The 23,098-nt window shown below is 42.8% G+C and overlaps 1 protein-coding gene across 10 annotated transcripts in view; it reads right to left on the reverse strand.

Annotated features, from left to right (window-relative positions):
• Nucleotides 1–23,098, reverse strand: part of NEDD4L (NEDD4 like E3 ubiquitin protein ligase) — a 368,499-nt gene that overhangs the window by 320,789 nt on the left and 24,612 nt on the right. The gene's annotated exons all lie outside the window — the stretch shown is intronic.

Consider the following 23,098-nt stretch of genomic DNA (forward strand, 5'->3'; position numbering starts at 1 on the left):
AGGAAGCCCTCAGTGAAGGGAGCAGGTACTGGTGATTCACCATTCTGCCAGCAGCCACTATGCAACGGGCACCAGCACGTACCAGCCCCCATCAGGAAATGTGCACAGTCCATCTCATCTTGTTTCATCTTCATTTTATTAATGAGGAACTGAGAGTCCAAGAAGGTTCAATCATTTGCTCAAGGACAAAGGAGTGCATATCAGCTTAAGATCTGAGCAACTCCAAAGCCCAAGCTTTGTGCCCCCGATAACACTACAGGGCTCTGGAACCTTCCCTCACTGTGCCAAATTCTGGTCACCACACTTTAGGAAAGGTACAGAGCAACTGGAACCTAGCCAGTGAAGAGCAAGTGCATGGTAGGTGGCAGCAGGAGGTCTGAGAAAAGTTGTTGTGGAGACACAGGCTCAACCTGGCTCTCTCTCAGCTTGTATGGTGGAAGGAAGGTTAGCGTGTGTAAAATGGACAAGAAGGCAGATTTCACCTCATATTAAGGAAGGACATTTTAATCTCTGTTACTATGCCAAGGGTGAAGTAAGGTGCTTCAGGAGGTAGTGAGTTCCCGTCTACAGGGATACTCAAACATCAGCTATAAGGCACTTCCTGGACAGGGGACCTGCTTGGTTGTTGGACTCAAAGACTTTAAGATTCTCATCCAAGCTAAGTCTACTATTTGAAGGTTGCTTTTGAAACAACATACTTCTATGAAAAAACTTCTCCAGAAAGAACAAGCAACAAAGTCTGAAATCTCAAATGAAATAAAATAAATCACAGGTGTGGCCGGGTGCATTGGCTCATGCCTGTAATCCCAGCACTTTGGGAGGCCAAGGTGGGTGGACCAATTGAGGTCAGGAATTCAAGACCAGTCTGGCCAACATGGCGAATCCTCGTCTCTACTAAAAATACAAAAATTAGCCAGGCATGGTGGCGCACACCTGTAGTCCCAGCTATTTGGGAGGCTGAGGCAGGAGAATCGCTTGAACCAGGAGGTGAAGGTTGCAGTAAGCCAAGATTGCATCACTGCACTCCAGCCTGGGCAACAGAGCGAAACTCCATTAAAAACAAATCATGGGTGTTATCTGGATAATATCACTGTGATGTGAAATGGTAATACATCAGAGAAAATGGAAGGAACCAACAAAAGCCCAGGAGTTCTCATACCAAAGAAAACAAGGAGGTTCTACCAGCTGCACTCAGATCTCATGGCCCAGTGACAAAAACTTTTAAGGTCCCCCCAAGGCACATGTTAATTTACACTTATAGTAAAACCTCCTGCTGGGTCCCTAAACCAGTCACATGTAGTTTCAACAAATCCATCCCCAAAGCAGTAAGCAAGACCGTAACACCAAAAGGAATAAGAATGAAGGTAAGGCTAATTAAGAACCACAGATAAAGCCCATCCTCTAAGAAAAGGAAGTTTGGGCTGGGCATGGTGGCTTATGCCTGTAATCCCAGCACTTTGGGAGGATGAGGCGAGCAGATCGCGAGGTCAGGAGTTCGAGACCAGCCTGACCAATATGGTGAAACCCCGTCTCTACTAAAATTACAAAAATTAGCCGGGCATAGTGGCACATGCCTGTAATCCCAGCTACTCGGGAGGCTGAGACAGGAGAGTCACTTGAGCTCGGGAGATGGAGGTTGCAGTGAGCTGAGATAGCGCCACTGAACTCCAGCCTGGGCAACAGAGTAAGACTCTGTCTCCAAAAAAAAAAAAAAAAAAAAAAAAAAAAGGAAAAGGAAGGAAGTTTGGACACAGACACAGAATAAAGACCCTGTGAAGACACAGGGAGAAGATGACTGTCTGGGAGCCTCAGAGAAATCAACCCTCATGACGCCTTGATCTTAGGCTTCTGGCCTGTAGAACTGCCAGGAAAGAATATCTGCTTAGTTTAAGCCACAGGCCTAGCTGACGAGCCCTTGCTCTCAATGGATGTAGCTCTCCCACTCACCTTTCACTTTTCTGAGATGCATTTGAAACCATTTGAATCCAAAGGTTCAAGTGTTATTTTAAACCACTCATCACCCCATCCCATTCAGTGCCTATCAACCACTTCCAAAAGCTTCCTCTGAAATCAGTAACTCACATTAGTAATATTTGCCCCAGCCAATTCTTTCTCTGGAAAGATAGAATTATGAAATATGGCCAGGCATCATGATTCACGCCTGTAATCCCAGCACTTTGGAAGTCTGAGGCAGGTGGATCACCTGAGGTCAGGAGTTCAAGACCAGGCTGGCCAACATGGTGAAACCCCATCTCTACTAAAAATACAAAAAATTAGTCAGGCATGGTGGCATGCACCTGTAATCCCACCTACTCGGGAGGCTGAGGCAGGAGAATCGCTTGAACCCAGGAGGCAAAGGTTGCACTCAGCTGAGTTTGTGCCACTGTACTCCAGCCTGGGCGACAAAGCAAGACTCCGTCTCAAAAAACAAAACAAAACAAAAATTATGAAATAAAACTTGAATGGGTAGAAAGGTGATACATACAAATTAGGTTTTCTCTGAGGCCAATTCTTCCACATTATGGAGGAAAAGCTAAGGTATTTTCTTATGACCAGGTTGGAAGCTGTAAGCGAGTGGGGACCTTATCTATCTGTTCAGTGCCATATCCGGGGCACATAGAATGGTGTCTGGCCAGCAAGTGGAATTCAATAAATATTTGTTCAGTTCAAGAACACCTGGCTTTTCTTCCCACAAGTAAACTGGAACATCTCATAGCAAAATATCAAGTAAAGGAGAATATAAATACGCCAGTCAGTAGGATCAACATAACTGCCACACTTGAACGACAAATTTCACTCTCAGCTTCCTCATAGCCAGGGCAACAATGGAAACCAAGCTTCTATTTATACTGATTTATGATGCAAAAAAAAAGTTCTCTAAATATTTACAAAATGGACATTGAGTAATAAAACCATGTCCCCAGCTGCATTTATACAAAAATGCAATAATGAAGTTTATATGTTCCTTTCACGAAAGTAAAATCTACTAATAAAAGCAGAGGGCATATACATAATACTAAACTTCAACCCAATTAAATCTATTACTATGAGAGGCTTTGTATATAGAGGCCCAAGGGTAACAAAATAGCAATCCCAACTTAACATAAGAATAAGACACTGGATGGACTGCTTGTCTTTTTAAGGCAAGCCATTCTCACAAGTTTTACAACACACTGGTAAGCCACAATCAAGTCTGAGGTGTATCTGAATTTCTTACCAATTATGTTATCAAACCTCCATGATAGCCCCCAATAATTCTTGCCTCTTGGACTCACCCTCATGTAGTCGCCTCTCACAATGAATAATGCTGACATGTAACCTACAGGATATTGCAGAAATGACAAGAGTGTTACTTCTGGGATTATGTGATAAAATGACACTGCAGCTTTCCCCTGGTCTCCTGAATCACGGGTCCTGAGGGAAGTCAGCTGCCCTGTAGTGAAGGCATTCACGCACCCCTCAGAGAAGTCCACCTGGTAAGAAAAGCAGGCTTCCTGCCAGTAACGGCACTAACTCGCCAGGTATGTGAGTGAGGCAACCAGGAAGCAGGTGCTCCAGTCCCACCCAAGCCCTAGCGGGCATAATGACTGCAGCCTCAGGAGACCCTGAGACATACTGACCCAGCGGAGACACTCTGAGATCCCTGACCCTGAGGAAGTGTGTGTGACAGTAAATGTTCATTTTTGTTTGGTTTGTTTGTTTTGAGATGGAGTTTCACTCTTGTTGTCCAGGCTGGAGTGCAATGGTGCGATCTCGGCTCACCACAACCTCCGCCTCCTAGGTTCAAGAGATTCTCCTGCCTCAGCCTCCCGAGTAGCTGGGATTACAGGCATGCGCCACCATGCCTGGCTAATTTTGTATTTTTAGTAGAGATGGGGTTTCTCCATGTTGGTCAGGATGGTCTCGAACTCCCAACCTCAGGTGATCCACCCGCCTTGGCCTCTCAAAGTGCTGGGATTACAGGCATGAGCCACTGTGCCTGGCCAGTAATGTTCCTTGTTTTCAGCCACTAAGCTTTGAGGTAATCTGTACTGCAGCAACATATAACAAAAACTAGCAGACTCTAGTAACTGGAATTGGTATGCTTGTTAAAAAGAAAAAAAGAAAAATTCCTAAAATGTGTCAGTGACTTTGGAACGTGGCAATGAGCAGGAACTGGAAAGACTGTAAAAAGAGAGTTAGAAAACCCCTGAAGAGCCCCGGAAAAGCTAGAACCTGGAGGGCCTTTCAGGAGGTTGTGGATGATGGTGTAGAGAGGAAAATGTTACTGGAAACTGGGGAAGGAGATCTTTGTTATTTCCTGATGGAAAGTTTAGCAACACTGTTGCCTGCTACAATGTGGGAGATGGAAAATGTACCTAAGGAGATGGCTGATGTAGCTAAGGCAATTTCCAGAGTGTTGAAGGTCCCACCTATAAAATCCTTTGTTAAGAAGTCAGGAAAAAATCCAAAGCAATGGCTCAGAGTACAATTCTGGCAGACCAAAGGCCCTAAGAAGTAAGGGTGTTGTCCCTCAGCAGTCTCCACAGAAGTCCAATATTTAAAAAGTGAACTCCAATGAGATTCACAGGACATCCACAATGCTTTTAAAAGAATTACACCAGCAGAACCTCATCAGGTTGGGCTCTTGGACTGAAAGGCACAGAAACAGTACAAAATGATTACTGGCAGGATACAGAGTGAGAAATCTATTCAGATGGAAACAGGTTAACTTTCACTGAAAAGAAAGAATGAAAGTGTGACATAATGAATGCTTATTGTTTTCATATGCTAAATTTTGAGGCAATTTGTTACACAACACTAGATAACTAACATATTAATAATATACTTTTCCCCCCAAAACATAATCATTTCAAGATTATTCCTCTAATTCCCCTGGATTCAAAAATACTTTTTTGAAGAGAAAATAGTGAAGAAAGTCAAGTAAGGCAACTTACAGCCTTGTTTGTACTTAAAATATATCCGGCATGTTACCGTCTATCCTGTGTGGAAATATCAGAACAACAAAAAGGCTAAAAACGAGAGACTTGAAAGATTTTCCCTAATATTTTTGGAGAGTAAAGGTTTGTTTTCCTACATGAGTAATACATTCAAATAGTTCAAAATATATATATCAGAATGTACACCATAAAAACATCCCTGTCACCCTGCTCCTCAACCTGCCAGTCTCTCCCATCCCCTGCCACACCCACATCCAGAGCCTCCACCCTGCAGGGAACCACTACTGCCAGTTTCTTAGGAATTCTTCCCAAGTTTCTTATGGATCTACAAGCAAATATGAAAATCTCGTCTTATTTTCTCCCTTCTGACACAACAGGTAGGACATTTTACACAGTATTCTGCATCTCGGGAAGCTTTAAATTAGCTGACAAGGTGTCCAATCAAGGCTCTATTTTCTGGCAAAAGATCTCGATAACAGATGTTCTACAGAGCTCAATGGAGTTAGAGTCAAATGCTTATTTGATGTTTTAAAGGATTAAAAGTCAAAATAAAATATGTATGAAATTCAACAACTCCAACTTCAATATCTATAAGCAAAATCTACCCAAACCAAAGAGTACATCCCCCAAGTTTCAATGGTTAAAAACAAAGTAAAACTCAAAATTATAATTAGTAGGAATCCTACCCATCCCTTAATCAAAGAACCAGCTGTAAAATCTGTTACAAATTGTACAATCTGACCTCACATAAATGATTAACAAAGACACTCGTCTCCATCTAACTCTGAGGTTTAGGTTCCTGAAAACTCTCTTAGGAGAATCAGCAGTTAATTAGTGTAAAATAAAAGATTCTCCTTTTAATAGAGAGAGAAAAAGAATTGGTTGCAAAAATACAGTTTGGAAGTGAGCTATAAAAGCTGTTTAAAATAAAGAAAAGCACACTAAATACAGAATCAATGACACTTCATATATCTTACCAACAATGGGACCTATATTTTCATTTATCTGATTTCCCCATTTCACCCTCTTTCTTCTATAAATAAGGTTCAAAACTGTGACATCATCTCAGATGCCTCCATTCTGAAGCTTGGGTTCGCTTTGCTTTTGCAAGGCCTGCAATCCTTTTACTTTCCTTGGGATCACCTCATTATCTTGCACACTCATTTCCCTCAGCCTCCTCCCTCCTCAGTCCATCCTGCAGGGCGCAGAGATGAATTTTCCTGAAGCATGGTTTTACAGTGTCACCCTCAGTTCAGCCCCCAGAATGACCCCCCTACACTGGGTAGAGGACCAAGTCCACACTGCTGCCTGGCACACGGCCCTCCACACTGACCCCATCCCATACCTCTGTGCACACCTCCTGCTGCGTCACAACTGTGGCCCATGCATCTTTACCAATGCATCTCCACTCATATCAGTCCTCACTCCCAACAGATAACCATTGTTCTCATTGGGTTGAACCATGTTCCCCCAGAATTCACATTGGAGCCTTAACCTTCAGTACCTCAGAATGGGGCTGTATTTGGAGACTGGGACTTTAAAGAAGTGATTAAGTTAAAATGAGGCCATTACGCTGGGCTCTAATCCAATACGGCTGATGAGGAAATGTGGACACTCAATGAGACACCAGGGGATATTTGTGCCCAAAGACAAGACCAGGCTGGGCACAGTGGCTCACATCTGCAATCCTAGCATGTTGGGGGGCTGAGGTGGGAGGATCACTTGAGCCCAGGAATTCAAGACCAGGCTGGGCAACATACGAAGACCCAATCTCTACCAAAATTACAAAACTTAGCTGGGCATTGCGGCACACACCTGTAGTCCCAGCTACTCTGGAGGCTGAGATGGGAGGATCTCTTGAGCCCAGGAAGTTGAGGCTGCAATGAGCCAGGATCATACCACTGCATTCCAGCCTAGGTGACAGAGGAAGACCCTGTCTCAAAAAAAAAAAAAAAAACAAACAAACAAAAAACCCCACAAGACATAGTGAGAAGGTGGCCAGGTGGCCATCTGCAAGCTAAGGAGAGAGGCTTCAGGGAAAACCAAACCTGCTGACACCTTGATTTTGGACTTCTAGCCTCCAGAACTGTGAGAAAATAAATGGCTATTGTTTAAGCCACACAGTGTGTGGTGTTTTGCTATGGCAGCATTCAAAAACTAACACACCACCACCCCCATCCTTCCTTCTACAATGCTAAACCTCACCCAATTTTTCATGGTGTTATTTAGATATAATTAGATAATATTAGATATAATAATCAGGAGTTCAAGACCAGCCCGGCCAACATGGTGGAACCCCATCTCTACTAAGAACACAAAAATTAGCTGGGCATGGTGGAACATACCTGTAGTCCCAGCTATTTGAGTGGCAGGTTCATCCATGTTGCAACATGTATGAATGTTTCATTCCCTTTAATGGCAGCATAGCATAGTATTCCATTGTATGGATATACCACATTTTGTTTATCCATTCATCGGCTGACGAACATTTGATTTGTTTCTGTTTTGTTGTTGTTGTTTTTTTTTTTTTTTGAGACAGAGTCTCACTCTGTCACCCAGGCTGGAGTGCAGTGGTGCAATCTCTGCTCACTGCAAGCTCCGCTTCCCGGGTTCATGCCATTCTCCTGCCTCAGCCTCCTGAGTAGCTGGGACTACAGGCACCCGCCACCACGCCAGGCTAATTTTTTTGTATTTTTAGTAGAGACGGGGTTTCACTGTGTTAGCCAGGATGGTCTCGATCTCCTGACCTCGTGATCCACCCACCTCAGACTCCCAAAGTGCTGGGATTACAGGCGTGAGCCACCACGCCCGGCCCCTGCTTTGTTTCTGTTTTTTGAGCCCACCTAAATTTAAAGTCTTACTTCCATCCCATAGCATGAACTAATTTAGAGGTATACTTCCTCCCCTTCCAAAATCCCAGGCAACAATGTATAAATCATTTAGATCAGTACCTCGTGCCAAATCATTACACAATTAGTTATTATCATGTTACTGTGAACCACTGCAGCACTTCTCCTATATGTACCACTAACTGGGCCATTCTTTATGACCACGGATCTTTTCTGTTCATTCAGTCAATAAACATTTATTGAGCCTTTACTGGTACTAACTGGTATTAAGCCACCGGTTAACAAAACAGGTACCCTCTCTACCCTTAGAAATCTTAACCTGTTAAGATCCCTACTAAGAATTTAAGTTCCTGCTAAGAATGTATATGCTTTTGACTGATTAACAGAAACTGATAGGAAGTGACATTTAAAAAGAATGATTGATGAATGAAACTGCTTCCCATCACCTTATTTGTAATATAGAAATATCAGAAACAGCCCAAGAACACAAAAATATGTATCAAATAACTAAGTGAACATCCACACAATGGGACGCTTTGCAATCACGTACAATATTTACCAAAGCTCTTTTTTTTTTGAGATGGAGTCTTGCTCTTGTCACCCAGGCCAGAGTGCAGTGGTGTGATCTCAGCTCACTGCAACCTCCACTCACTGCAACCTCCACTCACTGCAACCTCCGCTTCCCGGGTTCAAGCAATTCTCCTGCCTCAGACGCTCAAGTAGATGGCACTACAGGCATGCACCACCATGCCCAGCTAATTTTTGTGTTCTTAGTAAAGACCGGGTTTCACCATGTTGGCCGGGCTGGTCTTGAACTCCTGACCTCAGGTGATCCACCTGCCTCAGCCCCGCAAAGCGCTGGGATTACAGGCATAAGCCAATGTGCCCAGCCCAAAGCTTTTTTTTAAGAAAAGAAAATGCTTATAGATTTAAGAGGCAGCATACAAAATGCATAAACAGTACTATTCTCAATGTGTAAAAGAATATTTATTAGAAGGCTTGTAATCCCAGCACTTTAGGAGGCAGAGGCAGGTGGATCACGAGGTCAGAAGTTCGAGCCCAACCTGGCCAACATGGTGAAACCCCGCATCTACTAAAAATACAACAATTAGCTGGGTGTTGTGGCAGGCTCCTGTAATCCCAGCTACTTGGGAGGCTGAGGCAGGAGAATTGCTTGAACTCGGGAGGCGAGGGTTGAAGTGAGCTGAGAACGCGCCATTGCACTCCAGTCTGGGCGACAAGAGCAAGACTCCATCTCAAAAAAATATATATATATATATATATTATATATTCATTAGAAAGCAATTAGAATAAAAAGACTGCAAACTGTATATTTAGTCCTGGATTACAATCATTTCCTGTACCATTCCTTTCTAAAATGAAAAAAAAAATGCATTATTTCACTCTAAAATACAATAAATAGCCCTATCACACACAATGAGAGATTATTAGATTAGGTAGTTACCACCAACTATTAGGATGGTGACATTGACATTTCAATTCTATGCAAAATGCATTTGTTATGGCGAAACTGCCTGGAAAAAAAACAGAAAGTTCAGCACAGAGTCAGCCAACTCTTAATTTTTTTCTATAATAATTAAGGTAAGTGCTCTGAAGCAGGGACAAGGGTTCAGCCTGTACCACACAGGTTCAGAAACAAAAGTGGAAAAACAAAACATAAATCAAGGCTGCAGTTCAGCATCAGGGCAGGAAAAGATATGAGATTCTGTGTGTTTTGCTTTGTTTTGACCGAGTTAATTCCAGCATCTAGATTTCCTAAAGTGTTCAAACGTCCTTTTGTGCAAATAACAATAAATTCTCCGCTTTAAAAAATGGGTGGTGTTCCAGCTGGGCACGGTGGCTCACACCTGTAACCCTAGCACTTTGGGAGGCCAAGGCGGGTGGATCACAAGGTCAGGAGATCGAGACCTTCCTGGTTAACACGGTGAAAACCCCGTCTCTACTAAAAATACAAAAAATTAGCCGGGCGTGGTGGTGGGCACCTGTAGTCCCAGCTACTCGGGAGGCTGAGGCAGGAGAATGGCATGAACCCAGGAGGCAGAGCTTGCAGTGAGCCGAGATGGTGCCACTGCACTCCAGCCCGGGCGACAGAGCGAGACTCCATCTCAAAAAAAAAAAAAAAAAAAATGGGTGGTGTTCCAAAATTTCATCTGGAAGCTAGTTGTCTAAAACTCGGAATGTATGTTCCCAAACAGAAATGAAGGGCCAAAACTAGACCACAAATGTCCCTTAACATACAATATGGCTGAGAAACCCTAGGTTTTTTATTCACTGAAAGTAGCAGAGAACACTGTTACTGTAACATTATCATATAGGAGGCTTTCAAAGACCCAGACAACTTTTTATTTCTGGAGCTCCGATGCTGAGGACTCTGGCACTCACATTTCATATCCCCCAGCCCCCTACCACCTCCCAATTCTACATCTCCCCACTCCCAATGAAACTGCTTTCTTAAAAGCTTGAAGGGGCTGCTTTAGGGAACTGTTGCCCCCACTTCCTGGTAGGGTTTGAGGAAGATCAAGGGAAATAACAGTTGTCCTGGGGCAGCTCCCAGGCTCCAACTCACTCCACCAGTTACTAAACGATGGCTTTCTTTTGTCTTTTTCTTGCTTGCTTAATCTTGATGGTTAACACACACACCACCCTCTTGCTCCTCATTTAGAGCAGTCAAGTGAAGCTACACATCCCAGCCTGGGGGCATCCGTCCCTAATAAGCCTGCAGGTACAGGAATGAAGTACATTTGCCTTCTCGCTCATCTGGCCCTGCTCCCTATAGCAATATCTGCCTTCTTCCTAACAGTTTTTCCAAAAAATGATCCACATGGTGGTTCCAGCTAATGAATATACAGCCTCTTACCTTTCCAGACCAGAAAAGTCTCTAGGGAATAAGGATCTCTAACAGAAATAATCCCATTTTACTGCCCATATCAAATCCACAAGCTTCAGGTTATCAAACATGTGAGAACCCAAAACCTCAAAGGGTGGATGTCAAACCTAAAGCTTTTACCAGAACTCTGAAACCTGAGTAAGAGATGCTCGTGTGAAACCGCTGTGCATATGCGGGAGCCAGGTGTCTGGCGTCTCGCCCAGGTGGGCTCCGCATCTACAGAGAATCCTAGGCAGGGTGCGGTGGCTCACACCTTTAATCCCAGCACTTTGGGAGGCTGTGGTGGGAGGACTACTTGAGGCCAGGAGTTCGAGACCAGCCTGGGCAAGACAGTGAGACCTGGTCTCTACAAAAAATTTAAAACTTAGCAAGGCATGGTGTTGCACATGGCAACTACTCGGGAGGCTGAGGGAGGTGAGAGGATGGCTTGAACCCAGGAGTTCAAGGCTACAGCGAGCTATGATCGTGCCACTGCCACCCAGCCAGGGCAACAGAGTGAGACTCTGCCTCTAAAAATAACATTAATGTTATTATTTGTATTATTATTAAAACAAAGAGAATTCTGCATGAGCACTGAATGCCAGTTCCTCATACTTCCCTGGGGACTACCTTCATTGTCCCTGCTGTCCCTCTCCAATGACCCATTCCATACAGAGTTCCCATGCTCATACCTCACCCAGTTTAAAAAGGGAAAAGCAAAATCAAAACCTCCACAATCCCAGTCCCAGGGAAATTACCGCTCCGGTTCCTCACACACACTCCCCACCAACTCTCATTCTTGAAGCCCACAAATGCCTCCAACTCCACAGCCCATGTGGTGCATGCGGGGAGGTGGCGAAGCGTTCAGAGCCCAGAGGGCAGGGTGCCTGCATCCCATCCAGGTCTGCCACTTCCCAGCTATGACTTGGGGCAAATCACCAACCTCTCTGAGGCTCAGTTTCCCCATCTGTATACCAGGGATAATAGCAGTTACCTAAGTTATAGGGTGTTGTGAAAGTTGAAAGTGAGAATTTTTAAGATCCCAGGGGCAGTATGTACACTGTGAGTGTTTGTTACATAAAATTACTGAGGAAGCGTATGCACACTGCTGTTACCACGCCCATCACTACTGCCATTTCAGATTCCCAGAAGCCTTTTTCCAGAAAGCTCCACACCAGAAGTACAAAATCCTAAAGATGAACACTTAGGAATATCCAAGTACCTCTTTCATTTTAGATATGAAAAAATGAAGAAAATTACAATCAGAGACATTAAGCCACTTGCCCAAGGATACATCATAATTAAACCCCGGAGCTGAGCCAAGACTCCCAAGAAGGTTGCCTCATCAGCAGGACCTGCTGGTTATCTGCAGCTCACACACACCCCGCAGGCACGGGTGTCTTCGCATGTCGCCACACCCAGAAGTAACAAGAACACCTTCTGGCACTGGGAGTGCCTAGTACATTTTATCCACACAGTTCCTGTTCATAGTCTCATTTAATCTTCCAACAGCCATACAGGTATTATTTTTCCTCAATGACAGATGTGAAGTGAACTGACACCCATCCAGAGACTAAGCCCAGTTCCACCCATTGCAATCCAGCAGTCTGTTTTCACCACCATATTGTCTCATCAGGTCCCTGAAATCAACCAAGCAGGAAATGGACTGACCAATATCACTTTTCACCTTCATCTTCCTCCTCCCTTGGAGGGCCAGAGCAAATCCTGTCACCCACTGGCTCCCCACATCACTTTCACCTCAAGAAAAGACCTGCCCTTTATTTTTTTAAGCTGTCTTTCTGTTCCACTGTACATATTGTTTTCCTAAAAATTGGTAAAACATGGACTAAGTAGTCAGAGCATTACTAGAAACGCATCTTAGTCAAAAGACAGGTAAAGCCATTCATTGTGGAGTCAAGTGAGACCTTCGCGAAAAATGCCCCCATCCTCCCAAGACACTCAGAAAATTCTACATAGAGCAACTACTGAGAGAAGCCCTCTGCGGTACCCCCTCACCCAGCTCAGCACATCCCTGCCACCCTGCAGGACAGGGCCTGGAACATAGCTACCTGAAAAAGAATCTTGCTTTTCATTCATTATGTTCATCCCAAAGCATCATGTTCTATTTTTCTTTGATATAATATTTAAGATATATTAAAAGAAACTAAAGGCCACCAGCAACATTACCTTTTCAAGTAAATTCACTCAAAGTTTGAGATTACTGACCATCTAACAAGCTTTTAGAAATCAGCTTATTTTAATAAATTAGGTACTTTCTGGAGGATAAATCTGTATTTGACAGAAACCAGGTAGGCAGTGATGAGATTGTCTCTAAAGGTCTCATTTGGCTCTTAAAAATTCATTTCATGTTGTCATTTTATTTTTTACTTTTTATTTTTATTTTTGGTTTGCCTGGAGTCATCTGGAGCAAGCAATTTTCTTTTAGGCAAAAAAAAAAAAATACATTTCTCAGCCTCAGCACTATTGGCATTTCGGTCCAGATAACTCCCCATCCTGTGGGGCTGTCCGGTGCATTACAGGATGCTCAGCAGCATCCCTGATCTCTCATCACTAGATGCCCCCTGGTGTGATAACCAAACTATCCCAGACATTGTCCAATGTCTTTCGAGGCACAAAACTGCCCCTGGTTGAGAACCACTGTTCTAAACAAAAGAGTCCAAGAAAACCAAAAATGGAGCTCTATGGTCAAGTTAAAGATAACTGCCCACCTCTGCATTTTAGGTGAGGATTAGCTATGAAGTAACCGGGAAGCACTCCCTGGGGCAGAAGATCCCAAACCCGATGCATCACAAGAAGCACTTGGGAGCTTTTCAAAGTACTGATTCCTGGGCCTGCCCCATCCTTCTAACTCAGAAACTCTATGATGGCGCTTGGAATTTAATCTTGAAAAAAATCCCTGGAAAAGATCCAGAAACAAAACAAATATTAAACTGTAGTTAACGACGTGCACACTCAGTGTTTAGGACCGTACTGTACCGATGTCTATCACATACTTTGAAACGTATTCCAAAAAAAGAGATTCCAGTACTTTGGGAGGCCGAGGTGGGTAGATTGCTTGAACTCAGGAATTCCAGGCCAGCCTGGGCAACACGGCAAAAGCCCATCTCTATAAAAAATACAAAAATGGCCGGGCGCGGTGGCTCACGCTTGTAATCCCAGCACTTTGGGAGGCTGAGGCGGGCGGATCACGAGGTCAGGAGATCGAGATCACGGTGAAACCCCGTCTCTACTAAAAATACAAAAAATTCGCCGGGCGTGTTGGCGGGTGCCTGTAGTCCCAGCTACTCGGAGAGGCTGAGGCAGGAGAATGGCATGAACCCAGGAGGCGGAGCTTGCAGTGAGCAGAGATTGCGCCACTGCACTCCATCCAGCCTGGGCGACAGAGCGAGACTCCGTCTCAAAAAAAAAAAAAAAAACAAAAAATACAAAAATTAGCTGGGCATGGTAGTACATGCCTGTAGCTCCAGCTACTCAGGAAGCTGAGGCCAGAGGATCACTTGAGTCCAGGAGGTAAAGGCTGCAGAGATCACACCACTGCACTCCAAACTGAGTGACAAAGTGAGACCCTGTCTCAAAAAAAAAAAAAAAAGCAGGTATGAGACCAGGTATGGTGGCTCGTGCCTGTAATCCCAGCACTTTGGGAGGCTGAGGCAGGCAGATTACCTGAGGTCAGGAGTTCAAGACCAGCCTGGCCTGTTAGCAAAACCCCGTCTCTACTAAAAATACAAAAAATTAGCCGGGTATAGTAGCGCGCACCTGTAGTCCCAGCTACTCAGGAGGCTGAGGCAGGAGAATTGCTTGAATCCAGGAGGCAGTGGTTGCAGGGAGCTGAAGTCATACCACTGCAGTCCAGCCTGGGTGACAGAGCAGGACTCCATCTCGAAAAAAAAAAAAAAAAAAAAAAAAAAAAAGAAAAAAAAAACAGGTATATTAAAACGTTCATTGTAGAATAAATGTGGTTGGTATATGGGTGCTCACTGTACATTCTTTACCTTTTCTGCAGGCTTGACATTCTTCATAATAAAGCATTAGGGGTTGGGGAACTGGAGCCATTCTGAGTATCAGCAGGATTTGAAAACCACTGAAACAGGAGTTACAACTCCAGCCCGCCCGCCAGCTGAAAGACACAGGCTCACCTCACTGAGCTCTCGGTTTACCCACTACTCAACGGTAAGTCCAAAAATGCAAGAAAATGTATCCAAACCTCAAACAGGATTTTTTAAAAGTCTTTTGGCCCTTTTCCCTCTGTGGTCCTGCTACCATTTGCTGTATATCCTAATATTCCACTAACAGAAAGCAAAACTTACCACCTTGCCTAATTTTGTTTTAGTTTTTCTGGTTAATAGACCCAAGCCTGAGGCAGAATCTTTCATCAGCTACTAAAGGTTTTTTTATCCTTTACTGCACCCAGTTTTAGAAAGGAAGGTGTTCTATTATGTATTATGAATGAAATCAAGGGTTTGCTCTTCATGTGACATTAGCTACTCACTCTGCCTCCCCAGATTAGTTTATACAACTCAAATTACTAACATCCTGCTACAGTCTGGCTTAACCCCAAAATATAACACCTTCCAGCTTGCATATTTGTAGGCTTCTCAATTAATCAAAAAATCCTGACCACAAAAAAAGCAAACAGCAACATTTTCACTGAGCCCTGGTTTAAGAAATCCAGGGAAATCACTCTTTAGTAATCTAGTTCACTATATTTATCAAGTGGTGTGAGATTTCTCTTGATGCCAACAATGGTTATTTTCCATTGTGCTTTGTGCCAACCTAACGATCACTTTGTATTGCTAAACCGGGGGAAAATCAGTAAGAAAATAACATGATCTCCAGCTATCATCTAGAGGGGTCTCACCCTGTCACTCAGGCTGGAGTGCAGTGGTGCAATCATGGTTCACTGCAGCCTCAATTTCCTGGGCTCAAGCAATCTTCCTGCCTCCCTCCCGAGTAGCTGGGACTACCAGTGCGCACCACCACCACCAGCTAATTAAAAAAAAAAAAAATGTGTAGGAATGGGGGTCTTGCTATGTTAGCCCAGGCTGGTCTCGAACTTCTTTTCTCAAGTGACCCTCCCACCTCAGCCTTCCAAACCGCTTGGATTACAATCATGAGGCGCCACACCCAGCCTGAAAAAAATACTCTTAGAAGTACTTCCCAGCTAGATGCAGTGGTTCACACCTGTAATCCCAGCATTTTGGGAGGCTCAAGTGGGGGGATCCCTCGACCAGAAGTTTGAGGATGCAGCGAGCTATGATCACACCACTGTACTCCAGCATGGGTGATGAAGCGAGCAAGACCCTATCTCAGAAACAAACTAAGGCTGGGTGCGGTGGCTCACACCTGTAATCCAGCACTTTGTGCGGCTGAGAAGGGTGGATCACAAGGTCAGGAGTTCGAGACCAGCCTGGACAACATGGAGAAACCCCATCTTTACTAAAAAAAATACAGAAAGTAGCCGGGCATGGTGGTGTGCACCTGTAATCCCAGCTACTCAGGAGGCTGAGGCAGGAGAACTGTTTGAACGGCCGGGAGGCAAAGGCAACAGAGCAAGGCTCTGTCTAAAAAAACAAACTAACTAAAAAATGACTTCCCTTTTGCTCTCTAGGACAAGAAATCTCTGCCACTACGATACTCTCTGGTCCTAAAACTCCATCATAAATTGGATCTGTTCAAAGCACACTCCCTCCCAAGAGAATGGTGCGTAAGATGAACCCAAACAGGTATCTGACATATTTGGCTAGGTTATTATCATTGTTATTTTGACCTAACAACCACTGTCCATCCAACTGTTCACCTATGGAGAAGCTTCTCTCACACTCCACAATCCTGAATTATCAATGCCTCTTTTGTATTTTCCACCATCCTCTTCCTTTGAGCCTATCATCTTTTACATATTAAAACTTTCACAGCCAACCCTGTGCCTAGATACCCCTGTATCTTCTCTTCCATTTCCCTGCCATTTGGGCTTAATTTTCTTGTCTTAATATAAAGCATCAGTTGTATCCCTCAACCACCAGAGACAAGAATCTGTTTTATTCTTCAAAACAAATCATCATTCCTTACTTTGTAATCATTTACTCATTTTTAGTGTCTCAAGCCATCAATCAGGCAGATACTTTTTGATACCCTCAAATTGCCCAAGATCATCTCTATGGCTTTGTTCTTCATTGTGTCACTTATTTTAAAAATTCTTAGCGGCCAGACATACTGCCTCACGCCTGTAATCCCAGCACTTTGGGAGGCTGAGGCAGGCGGATCACAAGGTCAGGAGATGGAGACCATCCTGACTCACATGGTGAAACCCCAACTCTATTAAAAATACAAAAAAATTAGCCAGGCGTGGTGGCACGCACCTGTAATCCCAGCTCCTCAGGAAGCTGAGGCAGAATTGCTTGAACCCGGGAGGCAGAGGTTGCAGTGAGCCGAGATCGCGTCACTGCACTCCAACCTGGGACAGAGTGAGACTCCGTCTTAAAAAAAAAAAAAAAAAAAAAAAATCTTAGCATGATTTTGGGAAGATAAGAGCAAAATGACAGAATACAAGTAGTGAGAATCGGAGGAAACATCTGATAGGTCTGACATCAATGGAAACTTAAGCTCACCTGTTAGACGAGTGTGGCCCTACAGCTCACATTGCCCTTTTAACTAACTTCCTCATTCAGGAATTGAGGGATGCTCCAATGCTGCTCCCTCAATCCAGGAACAGGGAAGCAGACCCTGCCAGTGGCAGTCCAGTGGACAGGGAAAATCCTAAGCAGATTTTGGAATTCTACATAAGGTACAAATGCCCCAAGTTTGCACAAGCCAGATATTTCAGCTTAATGCACCGCTTTACTAATACCTTAGGTATATCTGGATGTGCTCTTAACTGTATATTGTTTTTAAATAAGTTTTATTGAGATTTCATATACCATAAAATCTGCCCCTCTGAAATGTATAATTCATTGATTTTAATGTATCTCCAAAACTATGCATCTATCACCATTAGCTAATCACAGAAAATTTTCATCACCCCAAAGGAAACTCTATATCCATTACCATCACACCCTATTCTCCCCTTCCACCAGCCTCCAGCAAATATTAATACTCATCTATTTCTTGTCTCTGAATTTGCTTATTCTGGAATTTTCAAATAAACGTGTGGCCTTTTGTGTCTGACTTCTTTCACCTACCATACATTTTCAAGGTTCATCCATGCATTTATCTGAGCTTAGTGGTTTAACGGCTGAATAATATCCCATTGTATGGATATACCACATCCATTCACGTCCTAAGACCCCTGTCAAAAACACAACTGACTGTAAAGGTAAGGGTCTATTTCTGAACTCTCAATTCAATTCCATTGATCTCTATGGCTGTCCACATAGTAGTACCACACTGTCTTGATAACTGTAGATTTGTTGCAAAGCTTTGAAATTGAGAAGTGTGAGTCTTCCAGCTTTGTTATTTTTCAAGGTTGTTTTGGTTATTCTGGGTCCCTTGCATTTCCATGTGAGTTTTAAAATAAACTTGTTAATTTCTGAGGGAAAAAAAAAAGCCAGCTGGGATTTTGTAGGTATTGCACTCAATCTGCAGCTCAATTTGGGGAGTATTAGCCATATTAACAATGTAAGTTTTCTAATCTATGAACATGGAATGTCCTTTCTTTTGTTTTTTAGGTCTTCTTTACTTTCCTCCAAGAATGTTTTATAGTTTGTGTACAAATCATAAACTTATTAAACTTATTCCCAAGTATTTTATTCTTTTTGATACTACTGTATCATGGAATTGTTTCATTAATTTCATTTCTGGATGGTTCAATGTTCTTGTATGTACAAGCTTGCTAAACTCAATTATTAGCTCAAGATTTGTGTGTGTGTGTGTGTGTGCGCCTTAGGATTTTCTATATACGAAATCATGTCAACTGTAACTACAGACAGTTTTCTAGTTATAGTTCTATTCCAATCTCCATTACAATCTCCATGCTTTTATTTATATTATTATTTTATTTTTACTAATTGTCCTAGATAGAATCTCCAGTACAATGCTAAATAGAAGTGGTGAGAATGACTATCCTTGTCTCACTCATAATCTTAGGAGAAAGCATGCAATTTTTCATGTGAAGTATGTTAACTGTGAGTTTTTCATAGACAGTCTTTATCAAATTGTAGAATTTTCCTTCTATTACTAGCTGATCGTTTTCATCAAGAAAAAGTACTGAACATTATCAAACGATTTTTCTGCATCTACTGAGATGATCATGTGGTTTTTGTCTTTTATTCTATTAACATGACATATTACATTGAGTGGTTTTGGTATGGTAAACCAAGTTTTCATTCCTGGGATAAATTCCACTTTGTCATGGTATACAATCCTTTTTTTATGACAGAATACAAGTAGTGAGAATGGGAGGAAAGCTAGCATTGCACTGAGGATTTTGGCCTCTATATTTATAAGGAATATTGTTCCATAGTTTTCTTGTGATGTCTTTAGTTTGGTATCAGGTTAATTACAAAATTTTGAACGAGTTTATAATAATACTCAGTAGACGAAAGATTGCAGATGTGGAAATTAATGCCTAAGATGTTAAGTGACTTAACAAGAGCTAGACCAATTAACTCTGCAATTCGAACAGGAACACATAACTTTTTCTTTTTTTAATTTTTTTATTTTTGTGAAGACAAGATCTCACTCTGTCACCCAGGCTGGAGTGCAGTGGTGCAGTCATAGCACACTGTAGCCTCAAACTCCTGGGCTCAAGTGATCCTCCCACCTTGACTTTCCCAGTAGCTAGGACTACTGGCATGCACCACCATACCTGGCTAATTTTTAAATTTTTAGTAAAGACAAAGTCTTTGTTGCCCAGGCTTATCTTGAACTGCTGGATTCAAACGATCCTCCTGCTTCTGCCTCCCAAAATGCTAGGATTACAGGCACATACCACCATGCCGAGCAGAACACAGAACTCTTGATTCCACAGTCAAATGTTCCACTATATTTGAAGTAAAAAGATATCATCAATAAATACAGCAGATAGCAAAAAAAAAAAAAAAAAAAAATACTCAGTAGAATTCACCCAGTAAACCATGTGGACCCAGTATTTTTTTGTGGAAGGTTTCCTGATTGCTATTTCCATCTCTTTACCTGTTATTGGCCTATTCAGATTTTCAAATTCTTTAGTCAGTTATGGCCATTTGCATCTACATGAATTTGTATAAATTCCATATAGGTTATCTAATTTGTTGGCGTACAACTTGATATGGTTTGGCTCTGTGTCCCCACCCAAATCTCACCTTGAATTGTAATCCCCACATGTCAAGGGCAGGACAAGGTGGAGATAACTGAATCATGAAGGCAGTTTCTTCCATACTGTTCCCATGGCAGTGAATAAGTCTCATGCGATCTGATGGTTTTATAAATGGGAGTTCCCCGGCACAACTCCTATTCTTGCCTGCTGCTATGTAAGACATCACTTTGCACCTCATTTGCCTTCTGCCATGATTGTGAGGCCACCCCAGCCATGTGGAACTGTGAGTCAATTAAACCTCTTTCCTTTATAAATTACTCAGTCCCAGGTATGTCTTTATTAGCGGCATGAGAACAAATACACAACTATTCACAGTATACCTTCATTTTCCCTTTACCTCTTCCCCTTCTGGGACTCCCATTATGGGTATGGTTGATGCTGTTACACAGGTCTCTAAGGCTTTGTTCATTTTTGTATTCTTTCCTTTTTGCTGTTCAGACTGAACTATCTCAAATGACCTGTCTTCCAGTTCACTGATTCTTCTGCCAGTTCATACCTGCTGTTAAGCCCCTCCAGTGAATTCTTCATTTCAGTTAGAGTTTACGACTCCAGAATTTCTATTGGTTGTTTTTTTTGTAATCTCTACTTCTTTATTCCCGTTCTCTGTTTGGTCATCCAACATTTTTTTTAAGAGACAGAGTCTTGCTCTGTCACCCAGACTGGAGTACAGTGGCCTGATCATGACCATGGCTTACTGCAGCCTCAAACTCCTGGGCTTAAGCAATCCTCCTGGCTTCAACCTCCCAGGCATATTTTCATGTGATTCTTTAGACATGCTTTCCTATAGTTATTTGAACATAACTTTCATAGTGACTTAAGTTTTAAGCATGCCCAACATCTGAGCTTCATCAAAGACAGTTTCTATCCTAGAAACTAGGCAGAAACTGAGGTGTGTGTGTGTGTGTGTGTGTGTGTGTGTGTGTGTGTGTTTACCTGTATATGGGACATATCTTCCTGTTTCTTGAGATAGCTTCTAATTTTTGTCAGACTAGAAATTTTATGTAATACAATGTGTCAATTCTAAAAATCAATTCTTCCCCCATCCCAGGGTTTGTTTTGTTGCTGTCTGATTAGTGATTTTCAGGAACTAATTTTATAAAGTCTGTTTGTTTTGTTTTTTGCTTGCCATGTATGGCCACTGAAGACTCTTAGTTTAGTGGTTCGCTAGTAACTGGACAGAGATTTCCTTACGTGCCTTGAACTACCCACCCACCCAGCCTTTACTAAGGGTGGGTGGGTGGGTGGGTAGGTGAGAGGGTGTGTGGGTGTGGGTATTGGGGCATGCCTTCAACACTCTGCTGAATGGTTTATAATTCTACCTTAGTCTTCCTTGAGGCTTGCATAAAGCCTCAAGATCAGCCACAGCAGAGAACATAGAGCCTTCTAGATTCCCAGGAATATGTTGGAGCTTTTTGAAGTCCTCAAGGAACATTTCATTCTCCATTTTAAAAAAACTGTTTGCGCCTGGGTAACATAGGGAGACTCCATCTCTACAAAAAAATTAAAACATTAGCTGGGCATGGTGGCACATATATGTGGTCCCACCTACTTGGGAAGCTGAGGTGGGAGGACCAATCACTTAAACTCAGGAGGTTGAGGCTGCAGTGAGTCACGATTACACCACTGCACTGCAGCCTAGGTGACAGAGAGAGACCCTGTCTCAAAAAAAAAAAATTTTTTTTAATTAAAAATAAAAATTTTTTTGGTCAGCCACTTGGCCTCAATTAGCAACACCACCTCAGACAGCTGTGATTAAACAACTACCACTGATTGTTTTCAACAAATGCTCAGTGAGTACAGCTGTTTGCACAATGTGAGCTGAGCTGTGTTGGGTGAAACAAAGACAAAGCCCTCAGAAAGGCCCTTTTAAGCAAGCTGCCAAATAGTAGAATTGTGATATTTCTTTGAGGATGGTCCTTGAAGAGCTCCAGTTCTGTTCTGTCCCTTCCAGTGGCTTCACAGACTTCTGAGTTTCACAGCTGCCACGGGTGCGAGGCTGCTGGTTTTCAAGGCCATCAAAGAGGTGGTCAGGGGCGGGGAATGGGATTGCAGCAGGTTAAAACACAAGGTTCACTGTTCCTACTGAGATCCCAGTGTTTTCTTGAACAATCATTTCTCAGATTGCTAGAAATCTTTAACTAATTTCCATGGTTCTGAAAAACTTGAAATTAATAGGTTTTGCCAATGTTCTCATTGCTTTTATGAAGTAGATTTTCAGATGTCCTTAATCCACCATCCAGCATTCCAAGGCCCTAATCTGTACTTGGGGGTGAAATTTCAGTGGGACATTCACCATTATTTTAAACTCAGTATCAGTATCACTCAGTTACAGCATTAACACTTCCCATTCGTGTGCTGAGGGACTGCTGCTTTTTTAACAACAGAAGCAGTCCACAAAGGATCTAGAAAATTCACAATCATTGCCCTCTATCCAGCCAAACTTTCTTCCAGGGGAATCCCTAGGACTGCTTCCTAAAACTGAGCTGACAAAATAATTAGAATCTGGAATACTTTTAGTTATCAGTTTCCCACATTACTAAATTTCTACTGACTTCAACATCTGAAAGTTGGTTCCTGGTGAGATAACCTCAATTTCAGTTCTAACACTGGTGGAGCTCAGCTACTTGCAGAGTTGTGAAAATCAAGCTTTATCAATTGCACTCACACACTGTTGACACTTTCTGAGGAAGGGCATGAGGAGCTGGTTGTCCCTTCTGATAAACTATTCAAGAGAAGAGGGTATAACAGGGAACCACAGGGGAACATATATTTTCTTTCCTTTTTTTTTTTTTGGAGACAGAGTCTTGCTCTGTTACCCAGGCTGGAGCACAGGGGTGCAATCTTGGCTCACTGCAACCTCCACCTCCCAGGTTCAAGTGATTCTTGTGCCTCAGCCTCTTGAGTAGCTGAGACTACAAGTGCACATCATCACACCCAGCTAATTTTTATATTTTTAGTAGAGACGGGGTTTTGCCATGTTGGCCAGGCTGATCTTGAACTCTTGACCTCAAATGATCTGCCTGCCTCAGCCTCCCAAAGTGCTGGGATTACAGGTGTAAGCCACCGTGTCTGGCCAGGAACCCTTCTTTCCAAAAGGAGCATGAAGGACCTG

This window comes from Symphalangus syndactylus, chromosome 1 (genome assembly GCF_028878055.3).
Source record: "Symphalangus syndactylus isolate Jambi chromosome 1, NHGRI_mSymSyn1-v2.1_pri, whole genome shotgun sequence".
Taxonomy (NCBI): Eukaryota; Metazoa; Chordata; class Mammalia; order Primates; family Hylobatidae; genus Symphalangus; species Symphalangus syndactylus.